The 20608-nt window shown below is 42.7% G+C and overlaps 1 pseudogene; it reads right to left on the bottom strand.

Moving 5' to 3' along the window:
- Positions 1-16083: 16083 nt before the first annotated feature.
- LOC136397513 (large ribosomal subunit protein eL27-like) lies at positions 16084-16658 on the bottom strand (annotated as a pseudogene).
- Positions 16659-20608: the final 3950 nt, after the last annotated feature.

Here is a 20608-nt window from a genome sequence, read left to right as displayed (position 1 = left end):
CTGGTACCATTTCAGGGGAATCAGCCACCCCACGAAAGGCAGGGCCCCTGCACCTGATCCGGGATGGTTGGCAGGCTGGCCTGAGAGGCACTGGGGGAGCGATCAGATCCTTGGTCTCTCCGCTTGAGCTTCCTGGTCTAGCTTTTCCCCTTGATTTTATGGAATGTTGGGCCTTGTCTTCCTCACCAACATCAAGTCCAGCCAGTCTCCAGAGAAAAGGGGCCCAGTGTTTGGGAGAAAGAGCCTGCAGGGTTTGAGAAGTCTTGGGCCATCACTTCCATTAGCCCTGAGAAACCTGAATCCTAGTGCAGAAATAGGAACAACAGCTGAAAAAACAAAGGCTTGACCGACCCTTCTCTGACCTCAGGGGAGGCTCTGTATTTGGGGACTTAGCATGGGCTGTGACCCCCTCCTTCTCAAAGAAGACCACTTGCTCAGCTTTATCCACCAAAGAACATAGAACTAGTAGTCATATCACCCCAATTCAAGTGACTCGGAGGTATAGAGACTTAGAATAGAAATTTATCCCTGGGCCTTGGCTGGGTAGCTCAGTTGGAAAAAGCGTCATCCTGATATACCAAAGTTGTGGGTTCAATCCCCGGTCAGAGCACCTACAAAAATCAACCAATGAATGCATAAATAAGTGAAACAATTAATTGATGTTTTCTCTCTCTCTCTCTCCCTCCTTCCTCTCTGTCTAAAACCAATTTTAAAACAATGGGGAAAAAAGATACTTGATGTCAAGTATTTAAGCCAAAAAAATAAATAAATAAATAAAAGTATGCCACTGCTCACCTGGGTGTCTTTTGTTCTGATACCTGCAAAAGAGTTGTGACAGACTCTATATTTACTAAATCTTGCCACATTCTAATTCCCATTCAGAGGGCAGGATGGGGATGGGGAACAAACAGGTCACCAGACAGCACTTGGGATCTCAGGAGGCAGCTCTGGCCAGAAAACAGTGTTGTCACAAACAAGCCCATGGCAGAGCGGCTACACCTGTCAGAGAGGCGGTGCAGCGGGAGTTCGTGCAGACCTGGAACAGACTAGCTCCCCACCTTGGTCACCTTTTGTCTGTCAGGGTTTCTTCTCTCCCTTTCCACCCCTCTTCCTTCTCTTTCTGATAACACTTACAGGAAGGTTGGCTTATTACCATTTCCTACGGAACTGTATAGGCAAAGGATGCTCCAAGTACCATGCATAGTAACACGAGCCATTTTTCAGTAAGAGAAAAACCGACCACCCTTTTGTTTCCAGTACTAAAAGGGTCCTGGCTTTGCTGAGCTCTCCGTGTCTGCTCCTGGAATATGTCCCCCTAGAGGACTCAGCCCCCTGTCCCTCTGCTGGTCTTTGGGACTGTCTTCACGCCTTTCCATCTGTTGCCTCCCACCCACCCTCTGCCACCTGAGTCATCGGCCCACAGTTGTGGGTGGGGGTGTGTACGCAAAGCAGGAGCTCCACCCAAAGCACCAACTTGTGAATGTCAGAGCTGGGATCGTGATGTTCTGGGCCCATTATAGCAGCGGACCGGGCTCCCATTTGTTCAGACCTTTGCAGTGCAGAGAGCCCCTTCACTACATTCCATATCCTATCAGTATCGGCGGTTCGCGCCATTTTTGCTTCTTTATCCTGGAGGACGGCTGAAGGAATTAAATGCAGAGAAAGGAGTGACAGGAGGTACCAGCTGCTGGTTAGGGTCTGTGTTCTCTCCAGCACTGCACTCAGGTGGACCTGACTTGTCCACTAGTTGATGGGACAAGATAACATCCTGAAAGATCTGGAAGAAGTAATAATCGTGCTTTTCTAATCTCCAGCTTAATAATGATTGATTAACCATGCGGCCATGCGTTCCTGTCTTCACTGGGGACATCACAGTGCTGGACTGAAGTAATTCGAGATGCCCTGTTCAAGTCTGTCTTCGGAAATGCAGCCAGCCTGCTCACCAGTCTCAGAGGAGGGCCATGCACACAGTGAGAGGCAAAGCATCCGGGGGCTTCCAAGGCACGTGCGAAATCCAGAGGGAGGCTCTGCGCCCAGGCAAATGTCTTGCATAGGAAGGGAACGAATTCGTCTGTGCTGGACCAACTATTATTATCATTAGTTCTGCTGTCCTAACCTTTGTGAATAAATGAAAAGGCTTGAATTTGGAGTTAAGATGTGAATGAAGGAATTACTTTGCTCTTTTTTCAAAATTAATTTATTTATTGATTTGTGAGAGAGAAACATTGATGTGTTCTACTTATTTATGCATTCATTGGTTGATTCTTATACATGCCCTGACCTGGGGTCCAACCAACAACCTTGGCATGTCAGCCTGACGCTCTAACCAACTGAACTACACAACCAGGGCATCACTTTGCTCTTTTTATTTTATTTATTTGTTTATTTTTAGCAAAAGAGAGAGAGAAAGAAATGAGAAGCATCAACTTGTGGTTGCGGCACTTTTAGTTGTTCTTTATTGCTTCTCATATGTGTACCTTGATGGGGCAAGCAGAGGGGTGGAGGTACAGGGGGCCTCCAGCTGAGCCAGTGACCTTGGGCTTGAAGCCATCGACCATGGGATCATGTTGATGATCCCATGCTCAAGCCAGATGACTCCACGCTCAAGCCAATGACCTCAGGGTTTCAAACCTGGGACCTCACTGTACCATGCCCTATCCACTCTGCTACCACTGGTCAGGCTCACTTTGCTTTTTTTAATGAGCATCAAAAATCAACCTGAGCCCTGGCCGGATACCTCAGTTGGTTAGAGTGTTGTCCCAAAGCACAGAGGTTGCCGGTTTGATCCCGGGTCACGGCACATACAGGAGCTGATTGGTTTTTGTCTGTCTCCCTCATTCTCTCTCTCTCCCTTCCTCTCTCTCTAAAATCAATCAATAATTTAAAAAAAAAATCAACTTGTGTTCCTTTGCTAGGGACAGGTTGACAAAGGGGCCATCATCAGTCAGAACATCAATGATTTGGCTAATGTGTCCTTTGTACATTTCCTGCAGGGAACAGTAGAGAACAGTCCAGTCATTCTTTGCAATGTTGTACTGCATTTATATAACCCCTTTAGATTTTTGTGGTTTTTGAATGGTTTCATTGGAAACAGAAATGTTTTATTTATTTATTTATTTTTTAGAGGGACAGTCAGACAGGAATGGAGAGATGAGAAGCATCAATCATTAGTTTTTCGTTGCGTGTTGCAACACCTTAGTTGTTCATTGATTGCTTTCTCATATGTGCCTTGACTGTGGGGCTACAGCAGACTGAGTAACCCCTTGCTTGAGCCAGCGACCTTGGGTCTAAGCTGGTGAGCTTTTGCTCAAACCAGATGAGCCCATGCTCAAGCTGGTGACCTTGGGGTCTCAAACCTGGATCCTCGGCATCCCAGTCCGATGCTCTATCTACTGCGCCACCGCCTGGTCAGGCCAAAATATTTTTTTTATGAAAAATATCTTCTAATATTTTTCATTTCTTCAGTTCTCCTTTTTTTTACATGCAGGCTCTTACTAATGTGTATTAATGACAATGAGCTAGAACTTAGACTACCAATATCTGAGATGTATCATGAAGGGAAAGTGACTTTTAAGAATCAGTTTGCCGTGTTACCCACGTGCATTGCATTTATTTGACAAGGTGATAATTATTTGGAAGAAGGAAATGCTGAAAGGTATTTGGTAAAAGCAATGACATGTTAATAATCTCAAGGTCCATATCTTGAATCAGGTCATTGCAGACAACAAATGGTGACAAAGGTATTCGTGAAATTATTTGTAAATTAGCCAAGCTGAGAATGAGCCAAATGATCCTGTAAAGACTTTAACCTTTTCGATAAGCACTATTAAATAATGAACTGTGAAACTGAGATGACCATAATACATGGGTGCATAATGATCATAATGTACCGTCTTAATGGTCTTGGCATCCCTCAGAAAACCTATAAATCCTGTGACATTGTGAAGGGACTGTTTTGGACTCAGATCAAAATAATTGAACTAACTACACTGTGGTATCTTACCAGATAAAAACCAAGAACAAACTACTTTTTATTGCTGCAAGGTATAGACAGAACACACAAGTATGGATAGGGAACAGGTATGCACTTAAATCCCACTCGGGGGGGAAACCTTCATTGGCTGTAGCGGCCCCCACATTGGTAAATTCAAAGGTGAACCAATGCACTTCTTGGAAGATGAATGTCCCTTTCCAGAAATGGCTATGACATCTTTTTGTTGTGCCACAAAATATACGAAAATAAGCAGTGAGCTATTTCACACATTTGTTCAATTGAAGTTTCTTAAATTGTTTTTCATGTTGTATATTTGTGGAGTGTAGATGAAAAATCAATCTGCTAATTTTCTCTGCTCAGAATCCTCTAAAAATAATGTGTTTGGGGAGGTGCTGATTCATGAACGTGAACATGAATATGCAGAGACAACTGACGTAGTGGGTTATCATGAAATTGAACTTGAGTTGGAGGGAAAAGGATCAGATTTTATTTCTCTCTCTCTCTTTCTGTAGTGATATATATATATTTATCACTGTTTATTTCCAATTAGAAATATCTTACTTTAGTTACTGAGTTTAGTCTATCAAAATCTCTACAATGTATGTTCGAGTAATATGTTAAAAAATGTAAATGTCGCCTGACCTGTGGTGGCACAGTGGATAAAGCCTTGACCTGGAATGCTGAGGTCGCTGGTTCGAAACCCTGGGCTTGCCTGGTCAAGGCACATGTGGGAGTTGATGCTTCCTGCTCCTCCCCACCTTCTCTCTCTCTCTTCTCTGAAATGAATAAATAAAATAAAAATAATTTTTAAAAATGTATATGTCATTGTTCCAGGGTTCATATCTACATGAACATCTGGTCCTCCTATGCCAGACAGAACAAAAGGACAAATGGGCTGTCTGCCTCCTAGTACCCCTCCTGGCCCTCGAGCTCTGAATCATTCTATTTGATGGCTCCCACAGGTAGAGGTCATCCCTCACATGACTTTTCAATGAATTGGCTGTTTTGTGCACATGTGTTTTCTTGTTATGAGACTGTGGATGGAAAGGTTCAAGGCTGAGGGAGGTCCCGTCCATGCCTCCGTGGAGAGCCATGCAGACAGACTCGACCTATAGGCAGAAAAGGGAGAAGCAATTTGACTTCCAATTCCACATGCAGCTGAGAGAGAAAACCTGGACTGATCACCACAGCAAGCACATGTTGCCAAACACAATCACATGAGGAGCACAGATTAGGACTTCAGCACCTCTTTTTGAGGAACACAATGCAACCCCAAACAGTCACCAATAATATTTAAGATTCTAAGACCAAAGAGCCTGATTAGGTGATCTCGAGCTTCTACCCTGATGAAATAGGATAAGATTCTAGGTTTGAAATACTTGGCCTCTGTAACTTAGTATTTTTGTCTATTTGCATTTCATGACATTAGTATGTTTACACCATCCTATGGCTCTAGAACAGCATGCGTAGGCTTGCCTAAATGGGACAACTGTTGTATCATTTCTTGTAGACTTTCGTGAATACTGTTTTATTGATTTGTCCATGTTTACATTTATCTTCAAAGGTTCAAAGTAGCAGTTTTTAAAGAAGTGATATAAATGGAAGGTATCAGCTGTCACCAGTCCATCCAGGGTGATTAGACGCACTGATACCAGAGCCTTTTCATGGGGATTGAAAGCAGATGAACATTTTCTCCACACCGGACGGGGGCTACATTTCAAAGAGCTGTTTCTTAAAGGGGATCTTAAATCCTATTAAATTCAGCTTTGAGATGATGAGATCCTCTGCAAAGCACATGGAACCTTTGTTTGCTGGGTAAAGGGCACTGGTCTCTTCCTCTAACGTTGCTTACTTATCTCTACTGGAGAAGGTCTTTGCCAATGAAGTGCCAGGGCTTTGTCTTAGGAAATATGGAGAGGAAAGAGAAAGTGGATTTTTGTAATATTCTAAGGATACTGTGGCTTTTATTTGTGTTTTTTTTTTTCTTTTCATTTTAATGAATGAGGAAGGGGGAGAGAGAGACAGAGAGAGAGAGGAACACTGAGCTGTTCCTGTATGTGCCCTGACCGGGGATTGAACCAGCAGCCTCTGCACTTCGGGATGATGCTCTAACCCAGTGGTCCCCAACCTTTTTTGGGCCACGGACCAGTTTAATGTCAGAAAATATTTTCACAAACCAGCCTTTAGAGTGGGACGGATAAGTGTATCACATGACCGAGATAAGCATTAAGAGTGAGTCTTAGACGGATGTAACAGAGGGAATCTGGTCATTTTTTAAAAATAAAACATCGTTCAGACTTAAATATAAATAAAACAGAAATAATGTAAGTTATTTATTCTTTCTCTGCGGACCGGTACCAAATGGCCCACTGACCGGTACTGGTCCGTGGCCCGGGGGTTGGGGACCACTGCTCTAACCAACCCAGCCAGGGCAATACTATTTATGTTTGTTTGTTTGTTTATTTTGTGATAGAGACAGAGAGAGAGGGATGGATAGGGACAGACAGGAATAGAGATGAGAAACATCAATTCTTTGTTGCGACACCTTAGTGGTTCATTGATTGCTTTCTTATATGCGCCTTGACCAGGGTGTTACAGCAGGCCGAGTGACTCCTTGCTCAACCCAGCGACCCTGGGCTCAAGCTGGTGAGCCTTACTCTAACCAGATGAGCCTGGGCTCAAGCCTGAAAACTCGGGGTTTTGAACCTGGGTTCTCCATGTCCCAGTCTGACACTCTATCCATTGCACCACCACCTGGTCAGGCAATACTATTCATTTTTTTTTTTAATTATTTATTTATTTATTCATTTTAGAGAGAGGAGAGGGAGAGACAGAGAGAGAAAGAGAGGGAGGGGGAGGAGCTGGAAGCATCAACTCCCATATGTGCCTTGACCAGGCAAGCCCAGGGTTTTGAACCAGCGACCTCAGCATTTCCAGGTCGATGCTTTATCCACTGCGCCACCATAGGTCAGGCCTATTCATTTTTTTTTAAATATTTTTTTAAACTTTTCCTTAACAAGTTAAATACAGAAGATAATAGACCATAGATTATGAAAATGTTCTTTTTTTCATATTTGCTTTATTTTAAAAAGAAATTAAATATTCCAAATACATCCAAAAGATTTTTCTCAGGCTACATTCCTGCCACCCTCCCCAGAGTGAAGTTGATTGGACTTTTAGTGAATGTTTTGCTATTATTATGATCTATCTTTATAATATGTAGGGTATTGTTTAGTATGTTTTTAAAATTCACATAAATGTCATTTTGAAAATTGCCTTTTTTCTTTATCTCCTTAAAGGTTTGTTTTTTGGGGGGGTTTTGGTGTCACTACACGTAAATTTTTTTTTTTTATGTGCCTTGACTGTGGGCCTTCAGCAGACCGAGTAACCCCTTGCTTGAGCCAGTGACGTTGGGCTCAAGCTGGTGAGCTTTTTTTGCTCAAACCAGATGAGCCTGTGCTCAAGCTGGCAACCTCGGGGTCTCAAACCTGGGTCTTCCGCATCCCAGTCCGACGCCACGTAAATTATTTTACCTTCACTTATTATTGCACTATTCTTCTTTAATGTTCTTGCTTTCTTTGTAGCCCTGCATTTCTGACCCATATCATTTTCCTATCCTCTGAAGAACTTCTTTTAGCATATCTTGCAAGGCAGGTTGATTCCCTCAATATTTGCCAAAGAAAGTCTTTATTCCTCCTAGACTCATGAAGGTTAATTTCACTGGATACAGAATTCTAAATTGGCAGGTTTTTTTCTTTCAACACTTTAAACATTTCACTCCATTTTCTTCTTGCCCACATGGTTTCCAAAGAGAAGTTCTATGTAATTCTTTCCTTGCTCCACTATTAAGTTCTTTTTTTCCTCTGGCTCTTTTTCAAGATGTTTCTTTGTCCGTGATTTTCTGCAATTTGCATATGATATGTGTAGCGTACATTCTTAGGTCTTTGTTCTTTTGTGAGCCCTTGCCTGTGGGCTGTGACCTTCTTGGTTACCTTAGGTGGGTCAGAAAGGCTAGTAAGGGCTGCTGTTGGGTATTTCCTTTCCCCAGGTCAGGCTCTGGTGAAATAGCTTCTCCCGAGTGCAGGGCGTGCGTGTAAAAAAGAACAGAGTACATTCCAACATAGCTCCTTTGCCTTGCCTTGCTGGAAGCACAGGGGATTTTTCTTGGATCTTTACTAGGAGGAGCTGGTAGGGTTCCTGGAGGTAAAACTCACAAAAGTGTGGGGACTTCCCCATAACTGGGTCTCCCTAGAATTTTTATCTCTATACTTGTCCACCCTGAGACTCCAGAAATCTGTCAATTACAGTTTAAGTTTCCCTAACCTGGACAGGTTTCCAATGGAGACTTCTGCTCAGGTAAGTTATACCCCTCTGAACCTAATTGTATGTGTCTCCAAATTTTAGGGGCAGCGATTTGTCCTGTGATCTTAGTTCTCTGATTGATCTAAGAGTAGTTGCTGATTTTTAATTTGTTCAGATTTATTTATTTTTGTTGTTATGTGAATGAGAGCAATTTCTAAATTCTTAAAATGACTTGACTGGAGACTGGAAGTCAATGCATATATTATAAATTAAACTCATTCTCTAACTGCTTTGTGACATTTTCTTGCATATGACAATGATTTACCAATTGTCCCAATGATGGAAATTCCAGGTGTTTTCTATGTGTTTCTCTTATAAGCAATACTGTTGTGAACATCTTTGTGTGTGTCTCCCTGAGCACATGTGGAAGAGTTTCTCCAAGGTAAGTACAATACTTGGAAATGAAATTGCTGAATTGTAACACAGTGGTCCCTCATCTATCACAGGGATTAGGTTCCAGGACCCCGCGATAGGCAAAAATCCACGTAGTAGAGACCTTGTATTTATTTTATTATTTATATATCTTTTAAGGCTTTATAAACCCTCCCCACACTCTTATAAACCTTTCCTACACTCTTATAAATATTTCCTATGCTCTTAAATACTTTACACACTCTTAAACCTACATACAGTACTTTTAACAACATATAAAATTCTAAATGAATACTCACCAGTGAATATACTATACGTATTTTATTTAGATTTAATATTCTTTTAATAGATTTTAATTAATATTTTATATTGGTTTCAATGTTTTAAGCTAGAAAATGCTTATTTTACCGCAAAAATAATCAAAATAATAAACATATAAAAATACCTATATGCTGCAAAATTCATGATACAAAATTAGATATACCACATGTCCCCATGTATAAGACGCATCCTTTTTCAAAAAGTTTGAGGTCTAAAAACTGGGTGCATTTTGTACAGTGGTTGTAGATTTTTTAACTTGCATTTCCTGCTTTTTCACGGAATGAATTTTTTTATTTTTTTGTATTTTTCTGAATTTGGAAATGGGGAGGCAAACAGACTCCCGCATGCGCCCGACCGGGATCCACCCGGCATGCCCACCAGGGGGTGATGCTCTGCCCATCTGGGGCATTGCTCTGTTACAACCAGGGCCATTTTAGCGCCTGAGGCAGAGGCCATGGAGCCATCCCCAGTGCCCAGGCCAACTTTGCTCCAATGGAGCCTTGGCTGCGGGAGGGGAAGAGAGAGACAGAGAGGAAGGAGAGGGGGAGGGGTTGAGAAGCAGATGGGCACCTCTCCTGTGTGCCCTGGCTGGGAATCAAACCCGGGACTCCTGCACGCCAGGCTGATGCTCTACCACTGAGCCAACCGGCCAGGGCCAAGGGAATCAAATTTTTTTTTCTTTTTCTGAAGCTGGAAACGGGGAGAGACAGTCAGACAGACTCCCGCATGCACCCGACCGGGATCCACCCGGCACGCCCACCAAGGGGCAACGCTCTGCCCACCAGGGGGCGATGCTCTGCCCCTCCGGGGTGTCGCTCTGTTGCAACCAGAGCCACCCCAGCGCCCAGGGCAGAGGCCAAGGAGCCATCCCCAGCGCCCGGGCCATCTTTTGCTCCAATGGAGCCTCGTTGCGGGAGGGGAAGAGAGAGACAGAGAGGAAGGAGAGGGGGAGGGGTGGAGAAGCAAATGGGTGCTTCTCCTGTGTGCCCTGGCCGGGAATCAAACCCGGGACTTCTGCACGCCAGGCCGACGCTCTACCACTGAGCCAACTGGCCAGGGCTGGAATCAATTTTATGATGAATAAAACTTAAGTTCAATAACTTTATGTAATACATTTTTTTTTAAAATTTTGGGCCCCCAAATTAGGGAACATCTTATACATGGGGCAATTAAGTATACTATTTAAAAATCCATGATACAGTCAGACCACAAATAGTGAACCGCGATATAGCAATGGACGACTGTAGTTCATGCTCACCTGAGACTTGACTACTGATTGCCAATTGCTTTTCAAAGTGGTGGCACTGATTTAGGCTCTCCAGCAGTGCAGGAGAATTCCATTGCCCTAAATCCCCACCGGGGTCTGAATGTCAGACTTGTCCATTTTACCATCTGATGGGTATGAAATAGTATTTTTTTTTTGTATTTTTCTGAAGTTGGAAACGGGGAAGCAGTCAGACAGACTCCCGCATGCGCCCGACCAGGATCCACCCAGCATGCCCACCAGGGGGTGATGCTCTGCCCATCTGGGGCATTGCTCTGTTGCAACCCAGGGCCATTCTAGCGCCTGAGGCAGAGGCCATGGAGCCATCCTCAGCGCCTGGGCCAACTTTGCTCCAGTGGAGCCTTGGCTGCAGGAGGGGAAGAGAGAGACAGAGAGGAAGAAGAGGGGGAGGGGTGGAGAAGCATATGGACGCTTCTCCTGTGTGCCCTGGCCGGGAATCAAACCCGGGACTCCTGCGCGCCAGGCCGATGCTCCACCACTGAGCCAACCGGCCAGGGCATGAAATAGTATTTTGCAGGTTTAGTTTGTATTTTCCTGATTGCTAGTGAGGTTTGTTTATTCAACTAATATTTCTTAAGCCCCTACCTTGTGCCAGGTCCCGATCTGGGCTCGTAGGGTAGATCAGTAAATGGGACAGAAAAAGCACCTGCCATCCCTGCCCTCATGAAGTTTTCATTCAGGAGTGTGTGTGGAGGGTGGAGTGGAGGTGAGGATTGGGAATGTGGGAAGTTAGAGAATTAATCAGGCAGATACTTGAAGGGAAGAGGTGAGCAGGCAGTGGAACAGGCTTTCAGATGTGACTGCACTCTGGAGAGAGGAGGAGGTAAGGTCAGAGAGGTGAGGGTGGGGGCTGTTAAAGCCAAGTCCCATGGGTAAGGGACTTTGCTTCTATTGTGAACACCACTGGGAGCCTGGGGTGCTCATGCGTGCAGCTCGCCAAATATTTCTGGCTCTCTGCACTCTGAGCACAGAGCAGGATTACACTATTTGGCTTTCTTAGGAATGTATCAAGCCATGTGACTATTTCTGGACACTGAGTGTTGAGAATTCACTGTAGGAACATTTAATTACCAGTGATGACCTTTCAAAGCTTTTTACCTGTCTGGGAGGTGGCCAGAAACACTCTTGATGGTATTCTGAGCTGAAGGCCCAAGTCCCTGCACAATGATGGCGGTGAGCAGTGCCCCACTGCCTGCCTGAGATGGACATGGTACACGAAAAAGAAACAATTGGCATTTTAAGTCACTGAAATGTTGGGGTTATTTGTTACTGCAACATAACCTAGGTCATCCTGACTGATACAGAGTCATTTTCAGGTTTTAAAATAAAGAGTAAAGGACAAATATATGGTCAAGAAAAATGATTTCACTTTGGGTTATGGGCTCACAATGCAATCAACTGTTCAAATGCTATAGAAATATTTACCTGAAATCTATGTACTTTTTTTGTGTGTGTGACAGAGACAGAGAGACAGAGAGAGGGACAGATAAGGAAAGACAGACAAGAAGGGAAAGAGATGAGAAGCATCAATTCTTCTTTGTCGCACTTTAGTTTCTCATCGATTGCTTTCTCATATGTGCCTTGATTGGGGGGCTCCAGCAGACCGAGTGACCCCTCGCTCAAGCCAGCAACCTTGGACTCAAGCTGGTGAGCCTTGCTCAAACCAGCTGGGCCTGTGCTCAAGCTGGCAACCTTGGGGTTTCATACCTGGGTCCTCTGCATCTCAGTCTGACACTCTATCCACTGCGCCACCACCTGGTCAGGCCCTATGTACTCTTATTGATCAATGTCACCCCATTAAATTTAATTTCTAAATTAAAAAGTAAATGAAGAGTGACATGCTCTAACTTGTACTTTAAAAGGATCACTCTTTGCCATGTTGAAAGAGACCATTCAGGGGAACGAGGTGAAAGGAAGGAGGCCAGCAGTTAGGAGGCGATTGCAATAATCCAGGCAGAGATGATAGTGGCTTGGACTAGGGTGGCAATGGTAGAGACGGTGAGAAGCATTCGGCTTTTGGACATTAAAGGTAAGGCCAATAGTCTTTTTCTGATAGATTGGATGTGTGAGAGACTTGAAAGTTTTCTTTTTATTTTCTCTTTATTCTTTTCTTTTAGGTGAGAGGAGGGGAGATAGTGAGGCAGACTTGTGCATGCAACCCCAACCATCAACCCCATCTGGGGCCGATGCTTAAGTACCGAGCTATTTTTAGTGTCTGAGGCTGATGTGCCCCAATGGAGCTATCCTCAGTGTCTGGGGCCATGCTTGGACCAATCAAGCCATGGGTTCAGGAGGGGAAGAGGGAGAGAAGGGTCAGAGAAAGGGGGGAGAAGCAGATGGTCACTTCTCCTGTGTGCCCTAACCGGGAATCAAACCTGGAATGTCCATATTCCAGACCAACGCTCTATCCACTGAACCACTGGCCAGGGCCTTGAGGATTTTCATCTGAGCAATTGGAAGAGTGGAGTTGCCATTGACTGAAACGGGGAAGATCTCAGGTAGGTCAGGTGTTTATTTTTGGACATGTTAAATTTGACATCTCTATTAGACAGCCAAGTGGAGACAAGTTGGCCATTGTTTCTATGAGTCTGGGGCTCAGAAGTGAGGTCTGGGTTTGAGATATACATTTGAGAATCATGAGCAACTGCATGGTGTTTAAAACCATGGCAGTGAGTGAAATCCAAGATAGGCTGGGTGTACTGGTAGGTAGAAAAAAGATGAAGGACTAAACCTGTGGTCTCCCATATTGAAAGACTGGGAAGAAGAGAGAAATTGTTAAAAGGAATTGAAGAGGAGTCTCCAGTCAGATGGGAGGAAACCAGGAGAACGTAGTGTCCTGATGGCTAAGGAGAAAAAGTCTGTTAGGGAAGAGGTGACAATTAATTGTGTCAAATGCTGCTGATAGATCAAGAAAGTGGAGATTGGAGAAGTGGCTCTTGTTTTTAGCTGTATGGAGCTCCTGGTGACCTCAATAGAAAGGTTTTGGTGGGAGAGTGAGTCAAGGTGAGATTGGAGTGGATTTAAAAAAAAAATGGGGGCCCCGGCCAGGTAGCTCAATTTGTTAGAGTGTTGTCCCGTCTAACTGAGGTTGTGGGTTTGATCCCTGTTAGGGCACATACAAGACTCAACCAATAATGGCATGAATAAGTAGAATAACAAATAGATGTTTCTCTCTCTCCCTCTGTCTCTCTCCCTTCCTCTCTCTCAAAAAGTCAATTTAAAAATTAAAAAAAATAAAATAAAGAAAGAAAGGGAACCCTGGCTGGATAGCTTGGTTGGTTAGAGTATCATCTTGATACTCAAGGGTTGCAGGTTCAATCCCTGGTCAGGGCACATACAGAAACAAAGCAATGTTTCTGTCTGTCTTTCTCCCTTCCTCTTTCTCTGAAATTAATCAATAAACATATTTATTAAAAAAGAATGGGAACACCTGAAACTAATATGAAATAATATTGAATGTAAACTATAATTTAAAAACATATTTAACTTATTTTAAAAATGGGAAAAAGGAACTGGGGATAGCAAACATAGATATTCTTTTGAAGATATTTTGCTGCAAAGTGGAGCAAAGAAATGGGCAGTAGGTAGAGTGTCATCAACAGAAGGGTTAAGGTAGAAGAAAAATCATCTTATTTGTATTCTAATGGGAATGACCCAATAGAGCAAAAAAAATAAAAATAAAAATTGATGTAGTAGAAAGAAGAGAAGGGCTGAACGGTGTCTTTGAACGAGAGGGGATGGGATCCAGTGCACAGACGGAGAGCTGAGCTTTGATAGGATCATAGGTGACTGACTCATCTGGAATAGCAGGCAGGGAGCCTGAGTGTGGGGGCTTAGAGATGGATTACGGGATGTGGGGAGGGGACAGTCTGTGGAGTTCCTCTGCTGACTGTGTCTATATCCATGGTGAATTCCAGAAGAAGAGAGGTGTTGGAGATTTGAGGAGAGAGGAGAAGGTATGTAATAACTGGCTGGAAAATCGGGAGAGAAGTTCACCTGGTTACGTAACGTACAAATGCCAACAGCCTTAAATCTCCACTTGAGGTTTGTGGTTATGAAATTAAAGCAACCAAGGGAAGTCCAATACCGGCCTCATTTGGCCGGACAGGTGCAGGGACCTAGTAGGCAGCAAGATGGAATTATCACCAGGGTTGTGGTTTTGCCCAAGGAATATTCAGAAGAGGGAGAAGGAAAGTGCTGAGACTTCAGCAGGGACAGAATGCGGTGACTGTCCATGGGATGTGTATAGGGATGGAGGGAGAGGGGACACTGAGTCACTGAGGGTACATGATTAGGGCTGATTCGGATTGTCTCACAAAGACAAGGATCTGAGTTCTTCTCAAACACATACACCTCATTGTGTATATATAGGGTCCAACCACATATTTTCAGAAAATATCTAAAATTAAAATAATGCCTGAAGCTTTGCACACTTAATAGTTATTTTCATCTCTATTAACATTAATTAATGTAACCATTACAGAACAAACCACTTATTTTACATGAGAAAACACATTGATTTGATGTGTTTTAGGGACCCAAAGCTGAGTAGTTATTTTTTGTTCCATTATATTAATTCAAACAGTTAAAAATGTTGTTAAGACAAAAGAAATGGGCAAGTAGAAACCCAAGTGAGCATAGACTTTATCTCTCTGAGTTATCTCCTTACATTCACAAAGATGCCTGTCACTCCAAATTTAAGGACCTAGACAGTCCTTTAAAAAGTGGAAAAATCAGTGGATTAGCTATTCCACTGGGGTCAGTGTATTATTGGACTCAGTTGAATGGAGGAATGACCAAATCACTAGAGGGAAGTGCTGGGAGGCAGGAATGCCCCAAATTGACATTAGGTAGGGCGGCAGATTTGGGAAATACAAACTTTGGGGTAGAGATTAAGATTATTGGAGGAGAGACTTTCAAATTCAAAAAGCTAAATTGTTGACACTACCTCACATCCGTTAGGATGATGACTATAAAACAAACAAACCAATAGAAGATGTTAAGTGTTGGTGAGAATGTGGAGAAATTGGAACCCCTGTGCACTGTTGGTGGGGACATAACGTAGTGCCATTGCTGTGGAGGACAGTATGGAACTTCTTAAAAAAATTAAGAATAGTATACCTGAAATTAATGCAAATTAATAGTGAATATAAACTGTGATTGGAAAAAGGAAATCAGCCCTGGCTGGATAGCTTGGTTGTTTAGATCATCCCAAAGTGTATAGGTTGCCAGTTCAGTCTCTGGTTGGGGCACACGCAGGAACAGACCAATGTTCCTCTCTCTCTCTCCCTCTCCCTTCTTCTCTCACTAAATCAATCAATAAACATTTTTTAAATTTTTAAAAAAGGAAAAAATCAAAATAGAAAAAAATTAAACAGAACTACCATATGATTCAACAATTCCACTTCTGAGTATCTGGCCAAAGGAATCGAAAGCAGGGTCTCGAAGAGATAGTTTGTACCTTGTGTTCATAACAGCATTACTCAGAACAGCTGAATGTTGGAAGCAGCCCAGATGTCCACTGACAGAGGAATGGATAAACAAAATGTAGTATATACATATAATGGAGTACTACATAGACTTAAAAAAGAAAGAAATTCTGATACATGCAACAGCATGGATGAACCTTGAAGGCTGTTGTAAACTGAACTGTGCTCCCCTCAAATTCAGATGTTGAAGCCCTAACCCCCACCTGTGACTCTATTTGGAGATAGGATTACCTTAATCACTTCCTTTTATTTTATTTTATTTTATTTATTTTTTTTACTTTTTGGATTTTTAATGACTGAAACAAAAAAAGACCTAAAACCGCAGCTTCTGGAAGAACCATTTGTTCTTGCCGGTCTTGTACCTCTCTTCAAACTTGACCTTGGCCTCCCATCGGGCCTTGCATTTCAGAGCGGGGTCTCTGAAGACATCCTTGTTTGACAACAGTTTTGTCCAAGGGGATGTCCACAGAGTACCTTGTGGGCATGAGGTGATTATAGTTATAAACTTTCACAAAAGACTTGATCTTTGACCTCTTGGCGATTTTCTTCTTGCCCATGGCAGCTGTCACTTTGTGGGGATAGCGGTCAATCCCAGCCACCAGGGCATGGCTGTAGGGGCGGCCTGAGGTGCCATCATCAATGTTCTTCACGATAGCCGTCCAGAGTAGCGTCCAGCCAGGACCAGCACTACCTTCCCAGGTTTCATAAACTTGCCCATTTCTGCAGAGAGTTACAAGGGGCTGCTCAGAAATTCGCAAGCCCAGGCTGCGGGCCGGAACTTCAGGCCGTCGTCTTGGCCCAGGCCGCCCGCGGGTCCTGCTCACATGACAAGATCCACCACAGAAGCCTCTTGGGCCTAGAACAGAAAGGAAGAAACCACACTTCCGCTCCTTAATCACTTCCTTTTAAATGGGCCCTAATCCAACAGGACTGGTGTCTTTATAAGAAGAGGAAGAGACACCCAGGGATGCCCACTCACAGGAAAGGCCACGTGAGGTCACAGTGAGAAGATGGCTATTTTAATAGCGCCCTCAGGAAAAACCAATCCAGCCCGCAACTTGATTTTAGACTTCCAGCCTCCAGGACTATGAGACAATAAATTCCTGTTGTTAAACCATCCAGTCTTTGGTATTTTGTTATGGCAGCTATAGAAAATTATTATAAGGACATTATGGTAAGTGAAATAAACCAGTCACAAAAAAAGACAAATCCTGTTTAATTTCACATAGTTGAAGTATCTAGAGTTGCCAAACCATAGAAACTGAAAGGAGAATGAGAGTTGCCAGAGGCAGAGGGAGGGGATGAGAATGAGGAGTTGTCATTTAATGCAGTGGTCCCCAACCCCCCATTCCCTCTGTCACATCCGTCTAAGACTCACTCTTGACGCTTGTCTCCGTCACGTGATACATTTATCCGTCCCACCCTAAAGGCCAGTCAGTGAAAATATTTTCTGACATAAACCGGTCCGTGGCCCAAAAAAGGTTGGGGACCACTGATTTAATGGATACAGAGCTTTGCAAAATGAAAAGTTCTGAAGACTGGTTGCACAAGTACTGAACTGTGTGCACTTAAAAAATGATTAGGATGATACATTTTATGTTATGTGTGTTTTACCATGATTAAAACACACACATAAAAGAAGTTAAGTTGTTAGAAGAATCATCTATGTGTATATTGAACTTGTCAAGAATTTAGACATGAGAGATGGAGCATCTTATGTTTACTGCACATACAGAGTCTTCTGTGGATTGCCTATTCTTACCCTGTGCCCACTTTTCTGTTGCATTCTTTGTATTTTGCACATAGGATTATAAGCTTTCTTTATATCTTCTGATCATTAATCCTTTCATGGTTAGGGAAGGTACAACAATCTTTCCCCAATTTGTGACTTTCATTTATTTTCATATCATTTATAGGAAGTTTTTAATATTAGCCAAATGTGTACAAACAGTTTGTGCTTTCTGGGTCTTGTTCAATGACTTTTCATATATCTTAGTCTAAAATTTCTTTAGTTTTGCATTTCACATTTTGTCACCAACACATACCTTTTAATTTCTATATTGTTTGGGAGTGCATGTTCATTAATATATTATCACAGGAGCCTTAAAGAAGTGTTCCAAAATACTCTGTAAAAATTTTAAGAGTTTTTTTTTTTTTTAATTGAGATACTATTTTGTGTAAGCTTTTGTCAAACACAACCAGGGAACTATCAGCTTTGCTTTTCTCTGTCAGAGTCTCTCACTTGGTGGTAGTGGGTTAGTTTGTATGTCTTCATCTCTCCTGGCCATGACCTATGAGCCTGTTACTCTCACTAGTTTCTTTGTTCCTCTATTTTATTCTTAATTATAGAGACTGAAATTCATTTCCTTTTTTTTTGTGGTGATCAACTTACCTAAAGTTTTTCTGTCCTGAGAGAAAGTCACATTATTCACCTCTTCCTGGCTCACTAACTTTAGACTATTTCTTTCATCCTGAGATAAAAATTGGTCACCTATTACTAGGTTACATGGGATAGAGGGTTCATGTGATGTGTGATCCACAGTTTCTCGTGGCTCTCTCTCTCCTCTCCTTGCAGGGAATAAGAATCTACTAAAAAAAAAAAAAAAAGAGGGAGAACGTGAATGTTGCATGACTTGTGGACTTCTCTTTTTGGGTCTTCTCTTTAAGAAAGGCTTAAATGTCCTTTGTAAAGGCAACTATTTAAAAACATATTGAAATACTTAGTTGCGAAGGTTCAATTTTACTCTGGTCGTTTTTGTTTTTTTTTGACACAAGCCATTGCAAAAGCAAATGGAGAATGCTGCCCCCGCCCAGGGCCCTTCTACAGGAAGGCCGCCCGCTTCGTCCCTCCACGTCTGTCCTCCGCGGCTACTTGCACCCCACAGGGGCCCAGGGACTAGGACTGGTGAACTGTCTGGTTTCTCCCTCTCAGGAATTTAGAGTAGGAAACAGGTCACAAGGCAGCCACAGAAGCAGCTGTAGCTGGTAAGTCATAAGCTGCGGAAAGACCAGAGAAGCCGTGAGGCCACAGGGAAGGAGTCCTATGACGGAGTTGACATGACGAGAACGCAGACACTTTGGAAGTGAGGAAAGTGACCCGGTCAAGGGGAGGCGGCCAGCTGGTGGGACAGAGGAGAGCAGCAGGCCAGGGAAGTTAATGGTAAAGAGAGCTGGGGTCTCATCCTTCCTGTGGCCCCCCTCCTAGACCCTCCTTTTCCTCCTCTCACATGGTTCAGCTTTGCCTGGCCTTCCCAACAGGAACATTCTCACGTAAATCTGTTACTTGAGATGCTGAGTGTCTCTCCGTTCCTTACAACACGAAGAACAGAACTAAACTTGTTTTTATTTTATTTTAACTAACAGACTTTATGTTTTAGAGCAGTTTTAGGGTCACTGGAAAATTGAGCAGAATACAGATTTCCGTTATACCCATCACCCCCACTTCCAGTGTCCTCTACCATTAACATATCTTGTATTAGTGTGGTCCATTTGTTACAACTGATGAACCAATACTGATACATTAATAACAAGTCCATAGTTTACAATAGGGCTCATTGTGTTGTACATTTTCTCTGTGTGTGTTTTTAAATTTATTTATTGATTTTAGAGAGAGAGAGAGACAGACAGAAACAATGATCTGTTTCTGTATGTGCCTTGACTGGGGATTGAACCCACAACTTTTGTGTGTCAGGAGGTCGCTCCAACCAACTGAGCTATCTGGCCAGGGCCATTATGTGGGTTTTGACAAACATATAATGACACGTATCTATCCTTATAGTATCATACAGAACAGTTTTACTGCCCTAAAAATCCCCTGAATCCCACCTATTCATTCTCCATCCCCCCATCCCTGGCAACTACTGACCTTTACTTCCTTTTCATAATGTCTTTTCCAGACATGTTTTGCATTTTCCAGAATGTCCTATAGTTGGAATCATACAGTATGTATGCAGCCTTTTTATAGGTTGGTTCCTTTCACTTAGTAATGCCTTTAAGTTTCTTTGATGCCTTTTCATGGCCTGACAGCTTGGAATATTATTATTTCTAAATAACATTCTATAGAATAAATTTACCATAGTTTATCCATTCAGTTATTGGAGGACATCTTGGATGCTTCCAAGTTAAAATGCTCTAAGAAAATAATAACAGCAGAATTTATTCTGGAAGTTGTTGTATTAAGTGTATTAGGGGTTGAGAGGACTAGAAATGTAGATATTTTGAAATTAAAATGCCTAAAATGTTGAATGAAGAAGAGGGAGGCATTAAAGGGAGGGCCCCAGCCCTGTCCAGATAGCTTGGTTAGTTACAGTGTCATCCCCATAAGCAAAGGTTGTGGGTTTGATCCCAGGTCAGGGCACATACAGGGACAGATGGATGTTTCTGTCTCTTTTTCTCCCTTCTTCTCTAAAATCAATCAATAAATTAAAGATAAATAAATGAATAAAGTGAGTGCCCCACACATGACCAACATAGACACTGAAATTTAGATGGCTGGGTGGGGTGGAGGGCGTGAAATTTGCTGTTTCTTCTGGATTATTGAGTTTCTTGCCTGTTTTCTCTGGATTTAAGAAATGAATTTTGTTAGCAAATAGCACCTGCCACATCAGTATTATAAGATTAAATTCTGGGTCCCCCAAATAAAACGTTAGACTCTAAAATACATTTCCTCTGGACTACTCCTTCCAAGGGCCCTTTTGTGATCAATGCCAGTTTTCTTTGTTCACCATTTAGACAAAACAGAGCTTGTGGATAATTTTTAATTCTCCATAATTATGCCTTTACTCT

This window comes from Saccopteryx leptura, chromosome 3 (assembly GCF_036850995.1).
Source record: "Saccopteryx leptura isolate mSacLep1 chromosome 3, mSacLep1_pri_phased_curated, whole genome shotgun sequence".
Classification (NCBI taxonomy): Eukaryota; Metazoa; Chordata; class Mammalia; order Chiroptera; family Emballonuridae; genus Saccopteryx; species Saccopteryx leptura.
This window is presented reverse-complemented; position numbering and strand designations above follow the sequence as displayed.